General features: G+C 43.3%; 1 protein-coding gene and 1 pseudogene across 2 annotated transcripts in view; both read left to right on the forward strand.

Moving 5' to 3' along the window:
- The window catches only part of GATAD2B (GATA zinc finger domain containing 2B), a 119,580-nt gene that overhangs the window by 44,714 nt on the left and 46,958 nt on the right, over positions 1–27,908 (forward strand). The window lies entirely within an intron of this gene.
- On the forward strand, positions 21,804–27,862 carry LOC103223943 (perilipin-2 pseudogene; annotated as a pseudogene).

Genomic DNA, 27,908 nt, shown 5'->3' on the forward strand with positions numbered 1-27,908 from the left:
GCCTGTGGTCCTAGCTACTCGGGAGGCTGGGGTGGGAGGCTGCCGTGAGCCAGGATTGCACCACTTCACTCTAGCCTGGACAACAAAAGTGAGACTGTGTCTCAAAAAAAAAAAAAAAGAAAAGAAAAAAAAGATTGCAGGATGGGACCTACCAGAATGGTTTTTCTGCTTATTCCCCAGGCTGCCTGCAATTATTTCCCCACCCCAAGTAGCTGGAACCCACTTTTCTAAGTCCCTTTATAAGTAAACTAAGGAGTATTATTTCCTAATCTGTTGAATACTGAAAGACAGAATAGCAACAGACCAAACTTGCTACAACCTAGAGGCTAGGTAAAGATTCATTCATTGTTGTTGTGGGATTCCCTAGTTCTTAGAAGTAATAATTACCGTTTTTTGTTTTGTTTTGTTTAAGTTTTTTTTTTAGATGGAGTCTCACTCTGTTGTCTAGGCTGAAATGCAGTGGCATGATCTCAGCTCACTGCAACCTCTACCTCCTGTGTTCAAGTGATCCTCCCACCTCAGCCTCCCAAGTAGCTGGGATTATAAGCATGTGCCACCACACCCAGCTAATTTTTGTATTTTTAGTAGAGACGGGGTTTCACCATGTTGGTCCGGCTGGTCTGGAACTTCTGAGCTCAAGCTGTTGCCCCACCTCAGCCTCCCAAAGTGCTGGGATTACAGGCATGAGCCACATGCCCAGCAACATCCTTTATTTTTACCTTTTCTCTTGATGTTAGGAGTCAGATTAGTAAGGATAATCTTAGTGATTAAGTAGTCGTAATCAGCAAGGCATAAACCAGTATCTTCTCTTAATGGATAGATTTGATTTTTTTTTTTTTTTTAAACTCTCATAGGCCTTAATAGCTGTTTAGGAGTGGCTGAAGAGTAGTTTTGAACTGTATGTGAAATCTGCCCTTTGGCCACGTCTGTCCCTTTAATTTTATTTATTTATTAGAGACAGGATCTCTCTCTGTTGCCCAGGCTGGAGTTCAGTAGCGTGATCATAGCACACTGCAGCCTTGAACTCCTGGGCTCAAGTGATCCTCTTGCCCCAGCCTCCCAAGTAGCTAAGACTGACTATAGGCATGTCACCATGCCTGGCTAATTTTGTTATTATTTTTGGTAGAGACAGAGGCTCACCGTTTTGCCCAGGCCAGTCTCAAACTCCTGGCCTTAAGCAGTCCTTCTGCCTCAGCCTCCTGAAGTGCTGGAATTATGGGCATGGGCCAGTGCAAAGAATCTTTCATTCTAATACCACCTGTTCTTTTTTTCTTTTTTGAGGCAGATTCTCTCCTTTTACCCAGGCTGGAGTGAAGTGGTACGATCTTGGGTCACTGCAGCCTCCACTTGCCGCCCTCCCCTCATCAGGTTCAAGCAATTCTCCTGCCTCAGCCTCCCGCATAGCTGGAATTACAGGCGCCTGCCACCATGCCCAGCTAATTTTTGTATTTTTAGTAGAGACGGGGTTTCACCATGTTGGCCAGGCTGGTCTCGGACTCCTGACCTCAGGTGATCTGCTCGCCTTGGCCTCCCAAAGTGTTGGGATTACAGGCATGAGCCACCGCTCCTGACTAATATCACCTGTTCTAAATGATTGTCCGGCAGATTTGCTTTTGTGGAACATGTCAGAACTTATATGCTGATTTATAAGGTTACAGTAGGAGAAAGCTGTTTACCTCCTGTTCATTACCTTTAGGCAGCACACTCCAACTTGTCACATTTAAGCAAAGCGACCTTTACAATCCTTGGTGCATATTACTAAACAGTATGTTACCCACTGCAAGGTCATCTAGGCTCTTTCATTCAAGAATGTGAGCCAGAGGTTTGTGTAGTAAACTCAGTGATACAGAGAAGACACTGTAAGAGCATGTAAACAATAATAGTCTTTCATAAGAATTACTCTCTTACCAGTCTGGTTGGATCAGAAACCAAAAGTGACAATATAGATAGTATGATGGTTAAGAACATTGACTTTTAGGTAAGACAGTCCTGTGTTTTAACCAGACAGCCATTTAAGGACTGTGAAATCTATTTTTTTTTTTTTTTTTTTTTTTTTTTGAGACGAAGTTTCACTCTGTTGCCCAGGCTGGAATGTAGTGGCGCGATCTCAGCTCACTGCACTCTACCTCCTGGGTTCAAGTGATTCTCCTGTCTCAGCCTACTGAGTAGCTGGGACTACAGGCACGCGCCACCCCACCCGGCTAATTTTTATATTTTTTAGTAGAGACGGGGTTTCACTATATTGGCCAGCCTGATCTCAAACTCCTGACCTCACAATGCGTCTGCCTCGACCTCTCAAAGTGCTGGGATTACAGGCATGAGCCACTGCGCCTGGCCTGGACTGAAATCGTATAAAGTTACTCAGTTTATCTGTTTTTATTTTCTCTGTAACAGGAGGATAATTAATCGCCAGAGGTTCTAAGTGACATAATGCATTGTGAAGCACTTTAGCACAATGCCTACCACATAGTAAGAGCTCAGTGAATGTTAGCAAGATAGATATTCTTATCTGTTGGGTTCGTTTATACTATTTTCATTGTTTTTACTAGTTTCTTTTAGCCAGCTTGTGGCTTTTTTTTTTTTCTACCTTTTTTTTTTTTAAACTCATGGTAGGTCTTTGACTGGGTTGATTGACTCTAGATCAGGAGTCAGCAGACTATAGCTGCTGCTTGTTTTGGTAAAAAAAAAAATTTGTTGAAACACAGCCACACCCACTTGATTACAAAAGCAGAGTTTAGTACTTGCCCCACAAAGTCTAAATATTATTATCTGGCTGGGCGCGGTGGCTCACGCCTGTAATCCCAGCACTTTGGGAGGCCGAGGCGGGCAGATTACAAGGTCAGGAGATCGAGACCATGGTGAAACCCCGTCTCTACTAAAAATACAAAAAATTAGCCGGCCGCAGTGGCGGGCGCCTGTAGTCCCGGCTACTCCGGAGGCTGAGGCAGGAGAATGGCGTGAACCCGGGAGGCGGAGCTTGCAGTGAGCTGAGATCGCGCCACTGCACTCCAGCCTGGGGGACAGAGTGAGACTCCCTCAAAAAAAAAAAAAAAAAAAAAAATTATTATCTGGTCGTCTACAGAAGAAATTTGTAAGACCCCCCCATGGTTGAGATCAAGCTTGTCCAACCCACAACTCGTGGGCTGCATGTGACCCAGGACAGCTTTGAATGCGGCTCAACACAAATTCAGAAACTTTCTTAAAACGTGAATTTTTTTTTTCTTCCAGCTTATCAGCTATCTTTAGTGTTAGTGTATTTTATGTGTGGCCCAAGACAGTTCTTCTTCCACTGTGGCCCAGGGAAGCCAAAAGATTGGATACCCTGGTCTAATCAAGTGTCTTTTTTTTCTGGAAAAGTGACCTGTGAAGCAAGTTCTAGAAATCAAAAGAGAAATAATTAGACTAAATTTGGCTGGATGTGGTGGCTCACACCTGTAATTCCAGCACTTTGGGAGGCCCAGGCAGGAGGATCACTTGAACCCAGGAGCTTGAGACAAGCCTGCTTACAAGAAAAAATGGGCATGGTGGCATGTTCCTATAGTCCCAGTTAGTTGGGAGGCTGAAATGGGAAAATTGATTGAGCTGTGATAGAGCCCCTGCGTTCCAGCCTGGGTGACAGAGCAAGACCCTGTTTCAAATTAAATAGGCTGGGCGCAGTGGCTCACACCTGTAATCTCAGCACTTTGGGAGGCCAAGGCGGGTGGATCACCTCATGTCTGGAGTTCAAGACCAGTCTGAGCAATATGGTGAAACCCTGTCTCTGCTGAAAATACAAAAATTAGCTGGGCATGGTGACGTGCGCCTATAGTCCCAGCTGCTTGGGAGACTGAGACAGGAGAATTGCTTGAACCTGGGAGGTGGAGGTTGCAGTGAGCCAAGATCGCGCCACTGCACTCCAGCCTGGACGACAAGAGGGAGACTCTGTCTCAAAAACAAAAACAACAACAACAAAAAAACCCAAAAAATAAATACATAAAAATTAAAAAATAGACTAGACTTACATGGACTAGAAGGAATTAATCATTTCAGATTTTTAGGAATAGGATTTTATAGAAGGGAGGGTCCATTAACGTGACTAATAAGCATTAGGTGAAGTGAAGTACCATTTGAAGTTGGTTAGGCAATAACAGCACTTATTTTTATTCTCTTAGGGGCACTTCATAGTAGTGTGTTGTCTTAGTCCATTTTCTGTTGCTATAACCTGAGACTGGGTAATTTATAAAGAAAATAAATATTTCTTTTCCTTCCCTCCCTACCTTTTTTTTTTTTGGAGACGGAGTGTTGCTCTGTCTCCCAGGCTGGAGTGCAGTGGCACGATTTTGGCTCGCTGCAAGCTCAGCCTCCTGAGTTCAAGCGATTCTCCTGCCTCAGCCTCCCAAGTAGCTGGCACTACAGGCATGCGCCACCACGCCCAGCTAATTTTTGTATTTTTAGTAGAGATGGGGTTTCACCATGTTGACCAGCATGGTCTCAGACGATCTCTTGACCTCACAATCCACCCGCCTCGGCCTCCCAAAGTGCTGGGATTACAGGCATGAGCCACCACACCCTGTCCCCTCCCTACCTTTCTTCCTTTCCTCTTTCCTTTTTATTTCTTCTCTGTCACCCAGGCTGGAGTGCAGTTGTGCAATCATAGCTTATTGTAGCCTTGAACTCCTAGGCTTAAGCAATCCTCCTGCCTCAGCCTCTCAAGTAGCTAGAACTACAGGTGTGCGCTTCTGCACCCAACTAAATTGCTTAAAAAATGTTTTTGTAGAGATAGGGTCTCACTGTGTTGCCTAGGCTGGATTGGAACTCCTGGAGTCAAGCAATATACCCACCTTGGCCTCTCAAAGTGCTGGGATTACAGGCATGAGCCACCATGACCAGCCCTAAGACATTTATTTCTTATGGTTCTGGAGGCTGGAAAATCCAGGGTCAAGGGGCCATATCTGCTGAGGGCCTTGTTGCTGGTGGGGACTCTGCAGAGTCCCAGAGTGCCACAGGGCATCACATGGTGAGGGGACTCATGAAGAGACAGTCACATTGGCTTTTATTACAGACCCACTCTTGTGATAACTAGCCCATTCTCTGAATAACCCATTAATCTGAGAATGACTCAGGCACTTCCTAAAGGTCTTGCCTCTCAACACGCCTGCATTAGGCACCAAGTATCCAACAAATGAACTTTTGGGGGACACATTCAAATCGTTCTGTGGTATTAAAGAGAAGTACAAAGAAGAGAGATTTGCTATCAAGTAGTTTGCATTAAACTTGGAAATAAATATGAATTGGTAGGTTACCTATTAAGCAAGTGTGTTAGAGTAGCCTAGCAATTTTCAAAGTGTAGTCTGTGGAATCGTAGAGAATAGACCCCCTTTCATGGTGTCTGTGAGATCAGAATAGTTTCATAATAATAATACTAAGGCATTATTTACCTTCCTCACTGTGTTAACGTTTGCAGTGATACCCAAAAGCAGTGCTGATTAAAACTCCTGAAACGTTAGCATAACCACGAGCAATAGTGCCAGACTACTAGCAGGCATTGTTTTCTTTATTGCCATGCAGTTTAAATTTGCAGTAAAAAAAAAAAAAAAAATACAGTTTTATTTAAGAATGTTCTTGATGAAGCAGTAAAAATTGATTTTATTTAATCTTGACCTTTCAGTACTTGGCTTTTGAATATTTTGTGTGATAAAATGGGAGGCACTCAAAAAACATTTCTGTTACATATTGAAGTACTGTGGTTGTCTAAGGAAAAGTACTTGTACAGTTATTTGGGTTTCCAGCTAACGAGTTGCCTTCTTCATAGAACAGCATTTTCACTTGATGAAAGAATAAGCAACAAAGTACGTTATTTAGACTTGGGTATTTGGCAGACGCTGTCTTGAAAATTTTCAAGGAAAACAACTGACTCTATTTTTGCCCAGTGATAAAATTAAAGCAAAAATGAGAATTTTGGAAAGTTTATATACTCCACCATGAGACTGTCCACTTCCCAGTTTTGTGATTTTTTTTTTTTTTATATTATGTAATATGTCAACCTTTGAAAGATCTGCATGACTTGGTGAACTAGAATTTTTCAAATGACCAATATATGATGTGACAAAATCAGATTTGGGTAAGAGGTCCACTCAAAGTATAAAGTAGACCAACATATTTTAATGTAATAATGCAAAAAGTTCATTGATAGGGTTTCAGAGTTCACATTTGCTGCTAACCTTATGTGGGATACACACATACACACAGGTTTGAGTATCCCTTATCTAAAATGCTGGAAATCAGAAGTATTTCCAATTTTGAATTTTTTTGGATTTTGGGATATTTCCGTGTACATAGTGAGGTATCATGGGGGTGAGACTCAAGCCTAAACACAAATTGATTTGTTTTGTATGTACCTTAAACATACAGCTTGAAGGTAATTTTATAACTGCATTTTGGTGTGGAATTTTTTCACATTTTGAAGTACTTTGGATTTTTTTTTTTTTTTTTTTTTTGAGACGGAGTCTGGCTCTGTTGCCCAGGCTGGAGTGCAGTGGCCGGATCTCAGCTCACTGCAAGCCCCGCCTCCCGAGTTCACGCCATTCTCCTGCCTCAGCCTCCCGAGTAGCTGGGAGTACAGGCGCCCGCCACCTCGCCCGGCTAATTTTTTTTGTATTTTAGTAGAGACGGGGTTTCACCGTGTTCGCCAGGATGGTCTCGATCTCCTGACCTCGTGATCCGCCCGTCTCGGCCTCCCAAAGTGCTGGGATTACAGGCTTGAGCCACCGTGCCCGGCCTGATTTTTTCTTTTTTTTTGAGAGAGTCTTACTCTGTCGCCCAGGCTGGAGTGCAGTGGCGCGATCTCTGCTCACTGCAAGCTCCGCCTCCCGGGTTCACGCCATTCTCCTGCCTCAGCCTCCCTAGTAGCTGGGACTATAGGTGCCCGCCACCACGCCTGGCTAATTTTTTATATTTTTTTAGTAGAGACAGGGTTTCAGTGTATTAGCCAAAATGGTCTTGATCTCCTGACCTCAGGATCCGCCCGCCTTGGCCTTCCAAAGTGCTGGGATTACAGGCGTGAGCCACCGCGCCCGGCCGGAATTTTTCTCTTTTTAGTAAAAAGTAGAGAGAGGGTGACCAGGTGCAGTGGCTCATGCCTGTGATCCCAGCGCTTTGGGAGGCCAAAGCAGGTGGATCTTTTGAGGCCAGGAGTTCAAGACCAGCCTGGCCAACATGATGAAGCCCTCTCTCTACTAAAATTACAAAACATTAGCTGGGCATGGTGGCAGGCGCCTATAATCCCAGCTACTCAGAAGGCTGAGGCAGGAAAATTGCTGCTTGAATCTGGGAGGCAGAGGTTGCAGTGAGCGGAGATCGTACCTGGATGACAGAGCCAGATTCCATCTCAAAAAACAAAAAACAAAAAACAACAAAAAAAAAACGGGTAGAGACAGGGTTTTTCCATGTTGCCCCAGCTGGTCTTGAACTCCTGGGCTCAAGTGATCTGCCACCTCAGCCTCCTAAAGTGCTAGGATTATAGGCATGAGTCACCATACCTGACCCAGTTTGGATTTTCTGATTAGGGATCTTCAAGGGGTACACACATATGCAAATACAGATATAGAAAAAGATATGGATGTTATGTGTGTATGCATGCATTTTATTTCCTTTTCTGAAAGGGCCTGGAAGTAGTGACACCAGCATAGCAGTAAGCACACCCGACACCAGATCTTGGTTTCGCAACACCATTCTCCAATAAGAGGAGCCAGAGCTGCTTGGAGAAATGGCTAGGGCAGATAAAAAAAGATGATGAACCTGGAACATCATGTGGGGACCAGAAGCTAATAAATTGCCAAAAAAGTGATAGGGAGCCAGCTTGAAGGAGATTTCAATGGCTAGATCTAGGACAGTTTGAAAAACAAATAATGATAGTAGATTATAACCCATGGAGTAAAATAAATATGCATAAGTTTATGCTGCTATAAATAAATATGAGAACGAAAACAATTGTTTTCTGCAGTGAAACTCAAGTTGATAATTAGGAAAGGAATGATGGAAACATTAGGCAGATACTACAGTAGTTGTTGCAGGCAAGAATTGTCTTTTTTTTTTCTTTTTTTTTGGAGACGGAGTCTCGCTCTGTTACCCAGGCTGGAGTGCAGTGGCACTATCTCGGCTCACTGCAATCTTCTCTTCCCAGGTTCAAGTGATTCTTCCAGCTCAGCCTCTCGAGTAGCTGGGGCTACAGGCACCTACCATCATGCCTGGTTAACTTTTCTATTTTTGTAGATGGAGTTTCACCATGTTGGTCAGGCTGGTCTTGAACTCTTACCTCAGGTGTTCTGCCTACCTTGGCCTCCCAAAGTGCTGGGATTACAGGCGTGAGCCACTGTGCCCAGCAAGAATTGTCTTTGTGGCCGGGTGCGGTGGCTCACGCCTGTAATCCCAGCACTTTGGGAGGCCGAGACGGGCAGATCACGAGGTCAGGAGATCGAGACCATCCTGGCTAACACGGTGAAATCCCGTCACTACTAAGAAATACAAAAAATTAGCTGGGCGAGGTGGCGGGCGCCTGTAGTCCCAGCTACTCGGGAGGCTGAGGCAGGAGAATGGCATAAACCCAGGAGGCGGAGCTTGCAGTGAGCTGAGATCCGGCCACTGCACTCCAGCCTGGGCGGCAGAGTGAGATTCCATCTCAAAAAAAAAAAAAACAAAAAAAAAAAGAATTGTCTTTGTATGCTAAAATTAATATGTGGAATTTTGATTGGAGATAGGATATTTACATAGTGGCGTCTAAGTATCTCTCCATCATTATCAGTGGAGAAATCTATCAGATACCACCTTAATCAAGCAATTGAGTTAACATTACCAGTAATACAACATACTGACATCATGTACTTCCTGATACGATACACTGAAAAGGGCACATTACTTCTGTGATGCTCTCACCAAAAACACATAACCTCAGTCTGATTATGAGAAAACATCAGACAGACCCAAATTGAGGTGCACTTTTCAAAAGAACTGGTCACTATTCTTCAAAAGTATCAAGGTGAAGACAGACTAAGAAACTCACAGATTGGGAGGAGACCAAGGAAGGACACATGACAACTAAATGTGGGGTTGTAGATTGTGTCCTGGATCTGAAAAGAATATTAGGAGGGGCTGGGCATGGTTGCTTACACCTCTAATCCTAGCACATTGGGAGACTGAGGTAGGTGGATCATCTGAGGTCAGGAGTTCGAGACTAACCTGGCCAGTGTGGTGCAACCCCATCTCTACTAAAAATATGAAACTAGCCAGGTATGGTGGTGCGTACTTGTAGTCCGAGCTACTCAGGAGGCTGAAGCAGGAGAATGGCTTGAACCCAGGAGGCGGATGTTGCAGTGAGCCAAGATGGTGCCATTGCACTCCACCCTGGGTGACAGAGCAACAATCAAAAAAAAAAAAAAAAAAAGTATATAGTATATATATTAGTAGGAAAACTGGTGACGTGAATAAGATCTATAGAGTAGTTAATAAACACTGTTGTTTCCCGGTTTCAATAATTGTACTGTGTTTACATGTTAACATTTAGGGGAGTAAGGTGAAGAATATTTGGGGCTTCTGTAAGTCTAAAATTATTTCAAAATTTACAAAGTTTTAAAACATAAGTTTATTAAATACTTTAAATTTTTTAAAAAAGAACTCCTGCCTTCTTGTGTATCTGTGTGAGACCACATCCCCTCCACCCCTGTCCCCCATACTTGTAACTAGAACAACATCACTGCACATTGAATGCAGAGGCAACTGTGAGAATCCAGCTGTCTACTATTGAGCTAGCCATTAAAGAGATTTGTAAAGATATAAAACAATGCCACTTTTCTCACTAAATTGTTCTGTTATTTTGGAAAATATTTTTCATAAATAAGAAGTTATGTTAACATGGAATGGGTTTGTTATTTTTAAATGAATTAATGTTTTTAAAATTTTTATTTTATTTTATTTATTTTTTTGAGATGGAGTCTGGCTCTGTCCATCCAGTCTAGAGTGCAGTGGCACGATCTCAGCTCAGTGCAATCTCCACCCTCCCAGGTTCGAGCAGGTCTTCTGCCTCAGCCGCCCGAGTAGCTGGGACTACAGGTGTGCAGCACCACGCCTGGCTGATTTTTGTGCTTTTGAGTAGAGACGGGGTTTCACCATGTTGGCCATGCTGGTCTCAAACTCTTGACCTCAGGTGATCTGCCCACCTCGGCCTCCCAGAGTACTGGGATTATAGACATGAGCCACTGTGCCTGGCCTAAAATTTTATTTTAATTCTTTTTCTAATATGGCGACTCATTTTTGAGACAGAGTCTCACTTTGTCGCCAAAGATGGCATGCGTTGACACCAAGTCGGCTCACTGCAATCTCCGTCTCCTGGATTCAAGCAGTTCTCCTGCCTCAGCCTCCTGAGTAGCTGGGATTACAGGTGCTCACCACCATGCCTGGCTAGTATTTATATTTTTAGTAGAGACAGGGTTTCATCATGTTGGCCACGCTGGTCTTGAACTCCTGACTTCAGGTGATCCACCCGCCTCTGCCTCCCAAAGTGCTGGGATTACAGGCTTACCTGAGCCACTGCACCTGGCCTCTAATATGGTGACTCTTTTAGTTACTGCTCTCTTTGGGGTCCTTGATTTTATTTATTTATTTATTTATTTATTTATTTATTTATTTAGAGACAGGGTCTTGCAAGACCCTGTCACCCAGGCTGGAGTACAGCGGTACAGTCATAGCTCACTGTATGTGACTCACCCATTGTCCTGAGTCCAGACAATCCTCTTGCCTCAGCCTCTCAAGCAGGTGTCTTCCATAGTCATGTCAAATTATTTTCCCTGATTTGCCAAATTTATTTCTAACCTCCTGGTTGCTAACCTTGCCAGATATATTGTAGTATAATAAGCACTTTGAGGTGTGATATGTCCTGTTCGTTTCTATCATGTAAGGAGATCAGTGTAGTTTCTTTTGGTTCTATGTTGTCTAAGTCTCCTCTTAGAAATAGTTAGTTGTGTTCCCATACCACGCCGATGTGTGCTCTTCTCAAGCCCTTGTTCATACCCTTTTCCATTCTGACAGTTAATTCCAACCTCTAAGATAATCCTATAAAATGGTATATTGCAGGCCGGGCGCGGTGGCTCACGTCTGTAATCCCGGCACTTTGGGAGACTGAGGCAGGCAGATAACTAGGTCAGGAGATCAAGACCATCCTGGCCAACATGGTGAAACCCTGTTTCTACTAAAAATACAAAAATTAGCTGGTGTGGTGGTGTGCATCTATAATCTCCAGCTACTCAGGAGGCTGAGGCAGGAGAATCTATTGAACCTAGGAGGCAGAGATTGCAGTGGGTGAGATAGTGCCATTGCACTCCAGTCTGGCGATAGAGAAAGACTCCATCTCAAAACAAAACAAAACAAAACAAAAGGTACATTGGAAATAGTTTCACTTCTTTGTAGCATCAAAAATGAAACCTTTTCTGTACCCATTCTGCTTTTCCTTAGGACCTTTTACCCTTTTTTTTTTTTTTTGATGAATTTGTTTTGCAGTTTGGTTTGTGTGTGTATAAATTCCATTAGGAAACTGAAATGGAGAGGTTACATACTTGGGAAGTGCAGAATAATTACTGGGGTTGATTGATAATAGGAAACATTAGATAGCTTGGAACAAGCTCAGCCATCTGGTTTGCATTACGGCAGGTTGGAGATGATGCAAGACCATTGCTCTGTGATTTTTGCCAGAAACTGAAAGTGCATTTTGTTTACAGTTTAGAAGACAAATCGTCTTTCACTCACCTGTACAGTTGTAAGTAGAGGACACAGACCCACTAATCTCAGAAGCTTAGTTGAGAAATAATTTATTTGGATCATTATTTGCTCTTTTAAAATATATGAATTGTCACTAGAGAATATAGCTAGGCTGCTACTGGATTAGCTATACTTATAACATTCTCACCTCTCTATTATGACTAGTGTACAGAGCTATGAATTTTTTTGAGACCTAGTCTCGCTCTGTTGCCAGGCTGGAGTGCAGTGGAACCATCTTGGCTCACTGCAACTGCTGCCTCCCAAGTTCAAGCAGTTGTTCTGCCTCAGCCTCCCGAGTAGCTGGGATTACAGCTGTGTGCCACCACACCTGGCTAATTTTTGTATTTTTGTATAGACGGAGTTTGACCATGTTGGCCTGCTGGTCTTGAACTCCTGACTTCAGGTGATCTGCCTGCCTCAGCCTCCCAAAGTGCTGGGATAACAGGCATGAGCCACTGTGCCCGGCCTCAAACTCCTGGGCTCAAGTGATCTACCCACCTCAGCTTCCCTGAATGCTGGGGTTACAAATGTGAGCCATTGCACCCCACTGAGACAGTTCTAAGGTTTAAATCATTGCTCTTTCCCTGTCATGACCACCTTTCAGCTCTTGTTTCTCTAAAGTGCAAAATGTGGTTACCCTTATAGGCTACTGAATTCAAATTGCCTGTGGCATTTTTAGTCTGATTATGAGAATATTCTGGTAAATACTTGGTTTATATATGTGCTAGTGTTTTTATATGTTATTCTTATGGCAGACAATAATTGATTAAAAGTCTCTACTTTCGTAACAGAATGTTACACGTCGTCACCATTGGTAATATGTGGTTGGTATTAGAATTTAAACCCACTTATCATACTTCTAGTAGTAGAAGGGGAGTGTCCTGGTCGTTAGAATTAGATGTAGATTTTTTTTTTAATTATTTTTTTGAGAGGGAGTCTCACTCTGTCACCTAGGCTGGAGTACAGTGGCATGACCTCAGCTCACTGCAACCTCCGCCTCCCGGGTTCAAGCAATTCTCCTGCCTCAGACTCCTAAGTAGGTGGGACTACAGGCACGTGCTACCACGTCTGGCAAATTTTTGTATTTTTTAGTAGAAATGGGGTTTCATTATGTTGGCCAGGCTGTTCTCGAACTCCTGACTTCAGGTGATCCACCTGCCTTGGCCTCCCATAGTGTTGGGATTACAGGCGTGAGCCACTGTGCCCAGCCAGAATTAGACATAGATTTTAATCATGACTTTACTGTTTGTTGTGTTTCTTGGACAGGTTTCTACTAAATAAGAAATTATGTAGTATACTAAATAATACTATTTTTTTTTTAAATGGAGTCTCGCTCTGTCACACAGGCTGGAGTGCAGTGGCGGGTCTCAGCTTACTGCAACCTCCACCTCCCAGGTTCAGGCAATTCTGCTGTCTCAGCCTCCCAAGTAGCTGGGACTACAGGCACATGCCACTATGCACAGCTGATTTTTTGTGTTTTTAGTGGAGATGGGGTTTCACTATGTTGGCCTGGCTGGTCTTGAGCTCCTGACCTCAAGTGATCCGCCCACCTCAGCCACCCAAAGTTCTGGGATTACAGGCGTGAGCCACCGTGCCTGGCTGTATTTAGTATTTCTGAGTCTCAGTTTTTTCATTCATAGCATGGGTATAATATGGACTTAATAGGAATGTTCAGAGAATTAGATACTCGGGTTTTTGTTGTTGCTCTCTTTCTTTCCTTCCCCTCCCTCCCTCTCTTTCATCTCTTTCTTCTCTTTCTTTTTTTTCTTTTCTTTCTTTCTTTCACAAGGTTTTGCTCTGTCACGCAAGCTAGAGTGCAGTGCCACAATCATAGCTCACTGAAGCCTCGACCTCCTAAGTTTAATTGATCCTCCTGTCTCAGCATTCCAAGTAGCTGGGACTATAGGCATGCGCCATTGTACTCAACTAATTTTTAAATTTTTTGTATCTCCCTATATTGCCCAGGTTGGTCTAGCATTCCTGAGCTCAGGCTCTCCTCCCCACTCCGCCTCCCAAAGTGCTGAAATTACACGTGTTAACCTAAATACTGTTTTTTTTGGTTCTTAGCTCTCACCGTTCTGATAATCAGCATTCATTCAGATGTTAATCTTTCTCCTGTATCCCCTCTCACCAAGCCCCCAATACATACCTTGTTACTTGCCTTCCTTTTGGAGTGCACTTTCCCCCAACTGTTCTCAGACTTGTGTGATGAATGTATCACTTACAACATGTTTTATCTGGGAAGAGGAGGCTCTCTCAAGTATGTGTGTGTGTACGAATTGTACCTAGGAGATCATGCTTTTCAGAGCATTGTGAAAGATTTCTGTTCAAAACTCTGCTCGCCTAGTGCCTATTATTATTAGTTCCATGGTATAAACAATAAAAAGAATATTTTGTTTTTCTTTAGTATGAAAGCTATTCCCAAGGAAAGCCTGCATCCGTTCTACTTTGCATGAAGAAAAACAGGGTTTTCAGGCTGGGCACGGTGGCTCATGCCTGTAATCCCAGCACTTTGGGAGGTCAAGGCGGGTGGATCACGAGGTCAAGAGGTCGAGACCATCCTGACCAACATGGTGAAACCCTGTCTCTACTAAAAATACAAAAAAGTTACCCAGGCGTTGTGGCACGTGCCTGTAGTCCCAGCTACTCAGGAGGCTGAGGCAGGACAATTGCTTGAACCCGGGAGGTGGAGGTTGGTTGCACTGAGCCAAGATTGCACAACTTCACTCCAGCCTGAAGACAGAGCGAGACTCTGTCTTGGAAAATAAAAAAAAAAACCACAATTTTTATAGATGAGTACTGGAGAAGGTTGGAAAAATGTAGCTAACTCCTATTCCTTTATTTAATTATGTACTTAGATTGCTTACTTTCCTGTTTTTTTTTTTTTTTCTTTCTTTCTTTTGAGATGGAGTTTCACTCTTGTCACCCAGGCTGGAGTGCAGTGGTGCAATCTTGGCTGACTGCAACCTCCACCTCCCGGGTTCAAGTGATTCTCCTGCCTCAGCCTCCCGAGTAGCTTGGATTACAGGCATGCACCACCATGCCCAGCTAATTTTTGTATTTTTAGTAGAGACAGCGTTTTGCCATTTTGCCAGGCTGGTCTTGAACTCCTGACCTCAGGTGATCCACCCACCTCAGCCTCCCACAGTGTTGGGGTCACAGGCGTGAGCCACCGTGCTTGGTGTAGGCTGAGGTAGGTGTATCACTTGAACCCAGAAGGCGGAGGTTGCGGTGAGCCGAGATTTCACCATTGCACTGCCTGGGCAACAAGAGCAAAACTCCATTTCAAAAAAAAAGAAAGTAAGAAAGAAAGAAAAGTAGAGATTGGCCAGACGTCGTGGCAAATTAACGCTTTTGCTAAATACTCTCAATTTCTATGCTTATCTTGTGGTTCATGGAACTGCAGTGGTCAGTGGCCCACACTTTGAGTAACATTGCTCTTCAAAAAATGAAAATGATTGTGTGTGGAAACTGGCAAGCTGGAAGCTAGTTTTTTCTGCAAGCGCAAGAAGACTGATTTTTTCATCTATAAAATTGAAACAATTTTACTACTTTGCCCATCTTTATAGGGATGTTATGAGGATCACATAAGATATAATGTATGTAAAGTCTGGGAGCGTTGGCTCATGCCTGTAATCCCGGCACTTTGGGAAGTTGAGGCGGGCGGATCACCTGAGGTCAGAAGTTTGAGACCAGTCTTGGCCAACATAGTGAAACGCCGTCTTTACTAAAAATAAAAAAGTTAGCTGGGTGTGATGGCATGCGCCTGTAATCCCAGGTACTCAGGAGACTGAGGCAGGAGAATCGCTTGAACCTGGGAGGTGGAGGTTGCAGTGAGCTGAGATCGTGCCGCTGCACTCCAGCCTGGGTAACAGAGGGAGATTCAGTCTCAAAAAAGAAAAGGTTGTAATGTGTGTAAAATACATTGTAAACTGAAAAACTAATGTAAGTTATATTAATCTTCACATTTATTGAGCAGAAACTTTTTGCAACTAGGGATATAGAGATACATGGCAGGGAGCTTATTATTCAGATATATATTAGCCACAAGGTTGGCAGTATGCAGAATTAAGTTTTTATTTCCTAAAAATTTTCCTAGACTTGTGCAGTCCTTCTCTAAACTTCAGTAATATGTATGCACATATATTTTTTTTTTTTTAAACGGAGTCTGGCTCTGTTGCCCAGGGTGGAGTGTAGTGGCTTGATCTCGGCTCACTGCATCCTCTGCCTCCCGGGTTCAAGCAGTTCTTCTGCCTCAGCCTCCAAGTAGCTGGGACTACAGGCATGCACCACCATGCCCAGCTAATTATTTTGTATTTTTTTTTTTTTTTTAGTAGAGATGGGGTTTCACCATATTGGCCAGGCTGGTCTTGAACTCGTAATCTCGTGATCCTCCCACCTGGGCCTTCCAAAGTGTTGGGATTATAGGCGTGAGCCACTGTGTCCGGCTGTATTTTTTAAATATATAACTTAATGATGTTTCTTTGAAATGTCTGAGAACCTTTTTTTCCTTTTTTTAATGTATATATTTCTAATTTTTAAAATAAATAGAGATGGCCCGGGCTGGGAGGCGCAGTGGCTCACTATGTTGCCCAGGCTGGTCTTGAACTCCTAGCCTCAAGTGATCCTCCTGCATTGGCCTTCTAGAGTGCTAGGATTACAGGCATGAGCCACCACCCCAGGCCTATTTTTACTTTTCTGATAACTTTTTGAAGGTTTGTTTTTTTTTTTTTTTTGAGACGGAGTCTCGCTCTGTCACCCAGGCTGGAGTGCAGTGGCCGGATCTCGGCTCACTGCAAGCTCCGCCTCCTGGGTTTACGCCATTCTCCTGCCTCAGCCTCCTGAGTTGCTGGGACTACAGGCGTCCGCCACCTCGCCTGGCTAGATTTTTGTATTTTTTAGTAGAAACGGGGTTTCACCGTGTTAGCCAGGATGGTCTTGATCTCCTGACCTCGTGATCCGCCCGTCTCGGCCTCCCAAAGTGCTGGGATTACAGGCTTGAGCCGCCGCACCCGGCCTGAAGGTTTTAATATATATCTATTTTTAATGGTTTGGAAGCAATTTGGAGGCAGGTGTCCTTTTCGGTTAAAGCTCTGAGACTCCTTGTATATGGATCCTTTTCTGTTAATCTTAGGTTACCCTTTCTTCCAACTTACTCTCAGCTTTAAGCTTGCTGCCTGAAGCAACTCTACACATTTTCTCTCCTCTGCCTAGCTCCTCTTTTTAGAGTATGTTTGCAGGAGACAGAGAGACCTTTAAAGCCAGGAGTTCATTCAACAAGAAATGTTTTGAGTGCCTGTTATATACAGGTTAGGTGAAAAAGTTAAGAAAATGGGCTGGGCCCTGTGGTTTATGACTGTAATCTCAGCACTTTGGGAGGCCACGATGGGAGGATCACTTGAGGTTAGGAGTTCAAGAGCAGCCTGAGCAACATAGTAAGACCCCTCTCTACCAAAAATTAGCCATGTGTGGTGAAATGCACCTGTAGTACCAGCTACTTGGGAGGCTGAGGCCAGAAGATCACTTGAGTCTAGGAGTTGGAGATGGCAGTGAACTATGATTGTGCCACTGCACTCCAGCCTGAGTGACAGAAAGAGACCCTGTCTCTTAAAAAAAATTTTTTTAAGTAGGTAAGAAAATGAATTTTAACTACCAGAGGCAGTGAGTCATGCCTGGAATCTTAATGTTTTGGGAAGCCAAGGTGGGAGGATCGCCTGAGGCTAGAAGTTTGAGACCAGCCTGGGCAACATAGCAAGACCCAATCTCTGCAAAAAATTTTAAAATTAGCTGGTTGAGGTGGCACACACCTGTAGTCCTAGCTCCTCGGGAAGCTAAGTTGGGAGGATTGCCTAAGCCTAGGAGTTCAAGGTTACAGGAAGTTTTGATTGCACCACTGCACTCCAGCCTAGGTGACAGAGTGTGTCTCTTGGAAGAAAAAGGAAAGAAAATAGTTTAACTACATACCATTCCTGACTTCTGGGTGCTCGCAGTTTTCTGTGGGAAATAGACAAGTAATTCAGTAATAAGACACAGAAAATGACGTTCCCAAAATTCCTTGACAGGCCAGGCGTGGTGGCTGACACCTGTAATCCCAGCACTTTGGGAGGCCGAGGCAGGTGGATTACTTAAGGTCAGGAGTTCAAGACCAGTCTGGCCAACATGGTGGAACTCTGTCTCTACTAACAACACAAAAATTAGCTGGACATGGTGGGCACACCTGTAATCCCAGCTACTTGGGAGGCTGAGGCAGGAGAATGGCTTGAACCTGGGGCAGAGGTTCCAGTGAGCTGAGATCCCGCCCCTGCACTCCAGTCTGGGCAACAGAGCAAGACTCTGTCTCATAAAAAAAAAAACAAAAAAACAAAACAAAACAAAAAAAAACAGAAAAGAAAATAAAATTCCTTGACAGCACAAAGAAAGGAAAAATTGCCTGGAGGAATGGAGAAGTTTTCGTAGGGATGACCATCTAATTTACTCTCCAAACTAGGACACTATTAAAGGTGAAAGGAACATTGTTATCATCATGAGAGGATAAACTGGGACATGTCCTATACAGACTAGGATATATTATTAGTCTATTCATAAAAGTAATGTCTTTGTATGGTTGGTTTTTTTTGTTTGTGTTTTTGAGACAGAGTCTTGCTGTTGCCCAGGCTGGAGTGGAATGGTGCAGTCTCAGCCCACTGCAGCCTCCACCTCCTGGGTTCAAGTGATTCTCCTGTCTCAGCCTCCCAAGCAGCTGGGATTACAGGCCTGTGCCACTACACCTGGCTAATTTTTGTATTTTTAGTAGAGACAGGGTGTCACCATGTTGGCCAGGCTGGTCTCGAACTCCTGACCTCAGGTGATCCATCCACCTCAGTCTCCCAAAGTGCCGGGGTTATAGGCGTGAGCCACCTTGCCCAGCCTTGCATGGTCTTTTTTTTTTTTTTTTTTTTTTTTTTTTTTTTGAGACAAAGTCTTGCTGCCCCCCAGGCTGAAGTGCAGTGGTGAAATCATGGCTCACTACAGACTAGATCCCCCAAGCTCAAGCAATCCTCCCACCCCAGCCTCCTGAGTAGCTGGAACTACAGGCACACTCCACCACACTTGCCTGATTTCTATTTGTATTTTTAGTAGAGATGGAATCTTGCTATGTTGCCCAGGCTGGTCTTGGACTCCTGAGCTCAATCAGTCCTACATACCTTGGCCTCCCAAAGTGCTGCGAGCCACTGCACCCTGTATAGTCTTAAAGTACCACCCTCCGTCTTGGATTTAGCACTTCATCTGTACCTTTTTACTGTTGATTGCACAGGCTAAGTGCTATCCTGTCTCAAGCAACATCCTTGCTGCGACCACTACTTGTTACCTCCTCTCTCCAGATATTTGCCTTTAATTCAGAACTGCCCAATTATTCAGGACTTGCTCAAATGTTATTTTTTTCTGACAGGACTTTACTGACCATACTTTTAAGAGTAGTCTCTTCCCCTACCCTAACACCACTCCGACCCATTTTAATGTCTAATTTTTTTAATGATACTTACAAATACATAACACATATATACCCACATACATACACAATTTAGTTGTTTCTCTCTTTTTTCTTTTTTGGAGATAGGGTCTTGCCTTGTCACCTAGGCTAGAGTGCAGTGATACAATCATGCTCACTTCGGCCTTTACATAGACCCAAATGATGCTCACGCCTCAGCCTCCCGAGTAGCTGGGGCTTTGTTTGGTTTTGAGACATGGTCTCGCTCTGTTCCCCAGGCTGGAATTCAGTGGCATGATCTCGGCTCACTGCAGCCTTGACCTCCTGAGCTCAAGTGATCCTCCCACCTCAGCCTTCTAGGTCGCTGGGACCACAGGTGCACGCCACTATCCTGTGATAATTTTGTATTTTTTGTAGAGATGGGGTTTTGCCATGTTGCCCAGGCTAGTCTTGAACTCTTGTGTTTTTTGTGGACATGGGGTTTTGCCATATTGCCCAGGCTGGTCTTGAACTCTTACCCATCTTGGCCTCCCAAGGTGCTGGGATTACAGGTGTGAGCCATCATGCCCCCAGCCTGATTTCTGAGTTTTTAACTCAATAAAGGGAATGATGACGTCTTTATTATAAATATGGACTATAAGAAGAGAAGTAAGGTAGATTGGAAGGAAGGATATTCCGTCACTTTCCCGTAACTCACCAGACAGAAGAAAGAACAACCTTCTAGGAAGGAGGAAGGAATCAGAACTATTTAGTTTGAGACCTTGATCCTATTCTTGAAGTCAGCCATGTTTTAACATTCTTGTTACTGGGCCTCTTCTCTATTTGAGAGCAATTGCTTCTCCAGATTTCTCCAGTTACTATATTATCCTTGTATTCACTGTCAAATTACTTGTATTTCTTACAATACTAGGTAGGTGCTTCAAAACTGAATGATTTCAAAAGAGTCTTCACTTGACTTCTTCAATGAGATGGAAGTTCTTATTGCTTCCAGTCTTCTTTGTGTATTGTTGGATTATCTAATTCAGAGTTTTAAAAAACATTACATAGGGGTGAACAGGTCTTGGACCTCTGGCTAATTGATGTCTCCTGTGGCAGAAGGCAAACTACAAAGGAGCTCTTCTTCACATGTAAGAATGGGTGATGAGGCCGGGCGCGGTGGCTCAAGCCTGTAATCCCAGCACTTTGGGAGGCCGAGATGGGTGGATCACGAGGTCAGGAGATCGAGACCATCCTAGCTAACATGGTGAAACCCCGTCTCTACTAAAAAATACAAAAAAAATCTAGCCGGGCGAGGTGGCAGGCGCCTGTAGTCCCAGCTACTCGGGAGGCTGAGGCAGGAGAATAGCGTAAACCCAGGAGGCAGAGCTTGCAGTGAGCTGAGATCCAGCCACTGCACCCCAGCCTGGGCGACAGAGCAAGACTCCGTCTCAAAAAAAAAGAAAAAAAAAGAATGGGTGATGATTTCAGCACTTACTGATTATAAATATCTTAAGGACTCATGTTCCGGGACCATTCCAGAGACATCTCTCTCTCCTTTTTTATCTCCCACTTTCTGACTTGATAAGGGGACTATAGTGAATATAGTGACTAACTTTTACATATTTTATCAATGTGAAAAGTTTATCAGGCGCCACTAATTTTATTAGTGCCTATAGTAGAAAAGGGCATCCGTTTTCTATGAAGGGACACTATATCAAAGGCAAGTCACAATTACACACAAACTCTGTCTCTCTCTCTCTCTCTCTCTCTTTTTGGTTAGCTGGTTTATTTATTAGAGGTGGGATCTCTCTATGTTGCCCAGGCCAATCTTGAACTCTTGACCTCAAGTGATCCTTCCACCTCTGCTTCCCAAAGTGCTGGGATTACAGGTGTGCACCACCATGCTCAGTAGACATTTTTAGAAAAAGGAATCCATTGTGTTCAGCTTATTTGTTTTAAGTTTTTTAATCTTAAAGTTCTAAATGTTTTAGTTTTTAAATATAAAAAAATTGAGAATATTTAAGCATACAGAAAAATAGGGTAGTACAAGCAACAGCTATGTAACTACCATCTTGTCAGCAGTGAATATTTTGCCGTATTTGCTTGGCACATATCAGTATGCTATTGATATATAGCATAAACATTTTTTCTAAACCACTTCTAAGTAAGTTTTAGACTTTTACCTCTAAATACTTAAGATTGCTGTGGTAGGCAAAATAATGCCCCTTCTCCCAAGATGTCTACACCCCAGCCCCCATAACCTGTGAATATGTTCCGTTTCATGGCAACAGAGAATTAAGATAGTAGATGGAGGCCGGGCACCATGGCTCATGCCTGTAATCCCAGCACTTTGGGAGGCCGAGGCGGGTGGATCACGAGGTCAGGAGATTGAGACCATCCTGGCTAACACAGTGAAACCCCGTCTCTACTAAAAAAATGCAAAAAATTAGCCGGACGTGGCGGTGGGCACCTGTAGTCCCACCTACTTGGGAGGCTGAGGCAGGAGAATGGCGTGAACTCAGGAGGTGGAGCTTGCAGTGAGCCGAGATTGCGCCACTGCACTCCAGCTTGGGCGACTGTGTGAGACTCTGTCTCAAAAAAAAAAAAAAAAAAAAAAAGATAGTAGATGGAATTAAGGTTACTAATCAGTTGACCTTAAAATATGGAAATTAGTCTAGATTATCCAGGTGGGCCCAATATAATCATAAGGGTCCTAAAATGGAAAAGGGGAGCAGAAGAGTGTCAGCGAGATGGCAGTCAGAGGAGTAGGCCTGAGATTTGAAGATGAAGGAAGTGGCCATGAACCCAGCAAAGTAGATTGTCTCTAGCAGGTAACAGCAAGACAATGGATTTTCCTCTAGAAACTCCAGAAGAAATGTAGGAGCTGACTAGGCACGGTGACTCATGCCTGTAATCCCAGCACTTTGGGAGGCCAAGGCAGGTGGATCACTTGAGGCCAGGAGTTCGAGACCAACCTGGACAACATGGCAAAATCCCATCTCTACAAAAAACACAAAAATTACAAAAATTAGCTGGGCGTGGTGATGCACACCTGTAATCCCAGCTACTTCTAGTCCCCAGAGGCTGAGGTGGGAGAATCGCTTGAGCTGCAGAAGGCAGAGGTTGCAGTGAGCCAAGATCGTGCCACTGCACTCCAGCCCAGGTGGCAGAGCCAGACTCTATCTAAAAAATAAATAAATAAATAAGTAGGAGCCATACCCATGCCTTGAATTTAGCATAATGAGACCCGTTTTAGACTTAATGACTTTCTGAGTGAAAGGTAATAACGTTTGTATTGTGTTTAAGCCACTAAATTTGTGGTAATTTATTATAGCAGCCATAGAAAATTAATAGTAGACTGGGCTCGCACCTGTAATCCCAGCACTTTGGGAGGTGGAAGGTGGGTGGATCACTAGAGGTCAGGAGTTTGAGACCTACCTGACCAACACAGGAAAATCATGTCTCTACTAAGAATACAAAAATTAGCCGGGTGTGGGGACACATGTCTGTAATCCTGGCTACTTGGGAGGCTGAGGTAGGAGAATCACTTGAACCCAGCAGGCAGAAGTTACAGTGAGCCAAGATCTTGCCAGTGCACTTCAGTCTGGGCAACAGAGCAAGACTCTGTCTTGGAAAAAAAAAAAAAAGAAAGAAAAGAAAAAAGAAAACTAATGGTACAGTTACATCTCAAAAAAAATACGGACAATCTCCTGTTTAACCACAATACCATTATAACCAACAAGATTAATAATAATTCCCTAATATTATTTAATACTGAGTCCATTTGAAAATTTACCCAGTTCCCCATAATATCTTTTGTAGTTGTGTTTAAACCAAGATTCAGTCAAAGATTATACATTATATTTGGTTATGTCTCTTTAAGTCTCTCAACTTAGGACAGTCTGTATCACCGCCTCTTTTTTTTGATATCACCTGTTCTGAAGAGACAACGCTTATTTATTTGAAATAGGTTCCACATTGTAGATTTGTCAGATTGTTTCCATGTTAATTGTCTCAGTGCCTGCAGTGAAAAGTTTGATCCCTAGGGTAAGGTAACAACAAGATTGTTCCATTGTTAAGATATGTTTTTCCTTTTGCATTTAGTCGTCTGTGGAGTTATTTTATTTAAACTGAACTAGTTCTTATGAAAATAAATGTTAAACTTCCAGACCAGCATATTTTATAATGCCAGGATAACAGACCATATAACCTAAAACCCTTATGCTATTCCATTACAAAACACCTAGTAATGCTGGATGAAATGTAACAACTATTTTTAAATTTTTAAACAAATGTTTAAAAATGCATAGCTAGCTAAGCCTGAAAGAATTAAGGAAAATTCTCAGGGACTGCAGATGAAAGAGGAACTGAAAATGAGCAGTATGCATGTGACTTAATGCTGTGGTGTTTCTGGGTGCTTTGCCTAGTCTCAGTTACCTAAAGGCTTAGTTTTAATGTCCATGAGCCTTAGGCCTGTATGGAACAGAGTTAGAAATGCAAATCTGTATATAAAGCAGGGAGCCTTAAAGGTTCATACTCAAGAGAAAGGAAGAGACCACAGAAAATTCCATCTACTGTTTGAGGAAACAAGGAAACTTTTGTGTCTCAGCCTGGGCTCTGGCTGGGGGTAGATGGGAATGTCTCCTGAAAATTTATGTTTGGACTCAAGAATACACAATAAGGAAAGGATCAATAGGGCAAGGATGGTCCCTCCAACAAATGGTGCTGGGAAAACTGGATATCCACAGCAAAATAATGAAATTTATATTGTACTGTACACAAAAATCGACTCAAAATGGATTGAAGAGTTAAACATAAGATCTGAAACTATAAAACTCATAAGAAGAAAATAGGGAAAAAGCATTATGACATTGGTCTTGGCAATGATTTCGTGGATATGACATCAAAAACACAGGCAACAAAAGCAAGTGGAACTGCATCAACCTAAAAAGCTTCTGCATGGCAAAGGAAACAGCAGAATGGAAAGGCAGTCTACAAAATGCGAGGAAATGTTTGTGAACCATGTATTTGATAAGGGGTTAATCTCCAACATATGTAAAGAACTCATACAACTCAATAGCCAAAAAAAAAAAAAAAAAAAAAAAAAGGGGGGCCTAAAAATAGGCCCTTTGCTGCCGTCCATCAATTTATTTCTCCAGGAAGAAAAATGGCATCTTTTTTTTTTTTTTTTTTTTTGAGACGGAGTCTCGCTCTGTCTCCCAAGCTGGAGTACGATGGCGCGATCTCCACTCACTGCAAGCTCCACCTCCCGGGTTTGCGCCATTCTCCTGCCTCAGCCTCCCGTGTGGCTGGGACTACAGGCACCCGCCACACCGTGCCCAGCTAATTTTTGTATTTTTAGTAGAGACAGGGTTTCACCGTGTTAGTCAGGATGGTCTCGATCTCCTGACCTTGTGATCCGCCCATCTCGGCCTCCCAAAGTGCTAGGATTACAGGCGTGAGCCACCGCGCCCGGCCGAAAAATGGCATCTTTTGCAGTTGATCCACAACCGAGTGTGGTGACTTGGGTGGTCAGCCTGCCCTTGGTGAGCTCCATGTATGACCCCATGTCCTCAGCCCATGTCAGTACAAAGGACCAGTGTCCCTACTTGAAGTCTGTGTGTGAGATGGCAAAGAAGGGCGTGAAGACCATCACCTTGGTGGCCATGTCCAGTGCTCTGCCCATCATCCGGAAGCTAGAGCTGCAGATTGCAGTTTTGCCAATATCTATGCCTGTAAGGGGCTTGACAGGATTGAGGAAAGACTGCTTATTCTGAATCAGCCATCAGCTCAGGTTGTTGCCAGTGCCAAAGGTGCTGTGACGACTACTGTAACTGGGGCCAAGGATTCATCACAGGGGTAATGGACAGGACCAAAGGGGTAGTGACTGGCACTGTGGAGAAGACCAAATCTGTGTCAGTAGCAGCATTAACACAGGCTTGGGAAGTCAGATGATGCAGCTCGTGAGCAGTGGCATAGAAAATGCACCACCAAATCAGAGCTCTTGGTAGGACAGTACCTCCCTCTCACTGAGGAAGAACTAGAAAAAGAAGCAAAAAAAGTTGAAGGATATGATACGGTTCAGAAGCCAAGTTGTTATGTTAGACTGAGATCCCTGTCTACAAAGCTTTACTCCGTGTCTACCAAACTTCACTTCCTACCAGCAGGCTCTCAGCAGGGTTAAAGAAGCTAAGCAGAAAAGCCAAGAGACCATTTCTCAGCTCCATTCTACTGTTCACTTGATTGAAATTGCCAGAAAGAGTGTGCATAGTGCCAATCAGAAAATTCAGGATGCTCATGATAAGCTCTACCTCTCACGGGTGGAGTGAATAAGGAGTATTGGATATGATGATACTGATGAGTCCCACTGTGCTGAGCACATTGAGTCACATCCTTTTGCTGTTGCCCACAACCTGACTTAGCAGCTCCAGACCACATGCCATACCCTTCTGCCCAACATTTAACGGAGTGCCACAGAACATCTAAGGTCAGGCCAAGCACATGGGGGTGATGGCAGGTGACATCTACTCAGTGTTCCATAATACTGCCTCCTTTAAGGAAGTGTCTGACAGCCTCCTCGGAATCTTTAAATGACTTGATGGGTTATCTTGTTAATGACGTGCCCCTCAACTGGCTTGTTAATGACATGCCCCTCAAAAAGCTGGTAGGTCCCTTTTACCCTCAGCTGACTGAGTCTCAGAATGCTTAGGACCAAGGTGCGGAGATGGACAAGAGCAGCCAGGTGGCTCAGTGATCTGAGCACAAAACTCATTAAACCTGCCGCTGTCACCAGCGCATGATGTGGCCAACCAGTTAACACCTTTTGTTATGTTGAAATTAACCTGCTAGGCAACCCTAAATTGGGAAGCAAGTAGCTAGTAAAAAGGTCCTCAATTATAGTTATTTCCAACTGGATTAAGAGCTTTAAAGTTTCTGGCATTAGCAGATGATTTCTGTTCACCTGGTAAGAAAAGAATGCTAGGCTTGTTAGAGCCTAGCCAGAACTCACAAAAAATTCGAGTGCACTTACATTCTCATTCTGTGGCCATTGTGTTACTCTCTGTTACCATTTGTGTTGAACAAAAACATCTTCATGCGGGCTGGGTGTCTGCTCTGGTATGATTTGAGCAGGACTCTTTACTGATTTATCTCATGATTGCTTGTACAACTTGATTTTAGTTTTTTATTTCTCAAATAGGAATACTACCTTTGAATTCAATATAATTCACTGTAAGATTTAGCAACAAAAAGTGGACCAAGGACCTGAATAGACATTCTCCAAAGAAGACATAAAAGTGGCCAAGTATATATGAAAAATTGCTCAACATTGCTAATCATCAGAGAAGTACACATCAAAACCACAGTGAAATATCACCTCGCACCTGTCAATGTCAAGATGGCTATTTTTTTTTTAATTGACAAGGGAGTGAAGAAATTGAAACCCTTGCACACTGTTGGTGGGAATGCAAAATGGTACAAGAAGCCACTATGGAAAACATGGAGGTTCCTTGACATATTAAATATAGAACTACCAGATGGTTCAGCAATCATGCTTCTGAATTTCCAAAATAATAAAATCAGGATCCCTAAGAGATACTAGCACTCCCACATGTGACAACATGGATGAAGCTTGAGGACATTATGCTAAGGGAAATAAGACAGTCACAGAAAGACAAATAACTGTGTGAGTCTACTTATGTGAGGTATCTAAAGTAGTCAGATTCATAGATTGACAGTTAAATGGTGGTTGCCAAAGGCTGAGGGGGAGGAGAAATTGGGGAGTTGCTAAACAATGTATGTAAAATTAATGTCAAGCAGGAGGAAAAAGCTCTAGAGATCTGCCATACAACACTGTATCTATAGTCAACATTAATCAATATTAATGTATTGTACACTTGAAAATTTAAGAGGGTAGATCTTGTGTTAAGTGTTCTTATCACAATAAAACGAATTTTTTTTGTTTTTTTGAGATGGAATCTTGCTCTGTCACCCAGGCTGTAGTGTAGTGGCACGTTCCTGGTTCACTGCAACCTCCGCCTCCCGGGTTCAAGCAATTCTCCTGCTGCAGCTTCCTGAGTAGCTGGGATTATAGGCACATGCCACCACGCCTGGCTAATTTTTGTTATGTTGAAATTAACCTGCTAGGCAACCCTGAATTGCCTAAATTGCTGGAGTTCAAGACCAACATAGGCAACATGGTGAAACCCCACCTCTGCTAAAAATGTAAAACATTAGCTTGGTGAGGTGGCACATGTCTGTAATCCCAGCTACTCAGGAGGCTGAGGCAGGGGAATCGCTTGAACCCGGGAGGTGGAGGTTGCAGTGAGCTGAGATCACACCATTACATTCCAGCCTGGGCGGCAGAATGAGACTCCATCTCAAAAAAAAAAAAAAAAAAGGATTAAATATAAACATTTTGGAAAAAAAAAAAATACTTTGGAGGAGACATTTGAAAAAGAATCAAATAGAAAATCTAGAAATGCTAAAGAATATTTTGTAAATATTTTGTTTTGTCTTTGAGACAGAGTCTTGCTCTGTTGCCCAGGTGGAGTGCAGTGGCATGATCTTAGCTCTCTGCCCTCTCCACCTCCTGGGTGCAGCCTCTGGAGTAGCCAGGACTACAGGGCTGCGCCACCATGTCCACCTAATTTTTTTTTTTTTTTTTTTTTTTTTGTAG

The sequence above is a fragment of the Chlorocebus sabaeus genome, chromosome 20, assembly GCF_047675955.1.
Source record: "Chlorocebus sabaeus isolate Y175 chromosome 20, mChlSab1.0.hap1, whole genome shotgun sequence".
In the NCBI taxonomy this organism is placed as follows: Eukaryota; Metazoa; Chordata; class Mammalia; order Primates; family Cercopithecidae; genus Chlorocebus; species Chlorocebus sabaeus.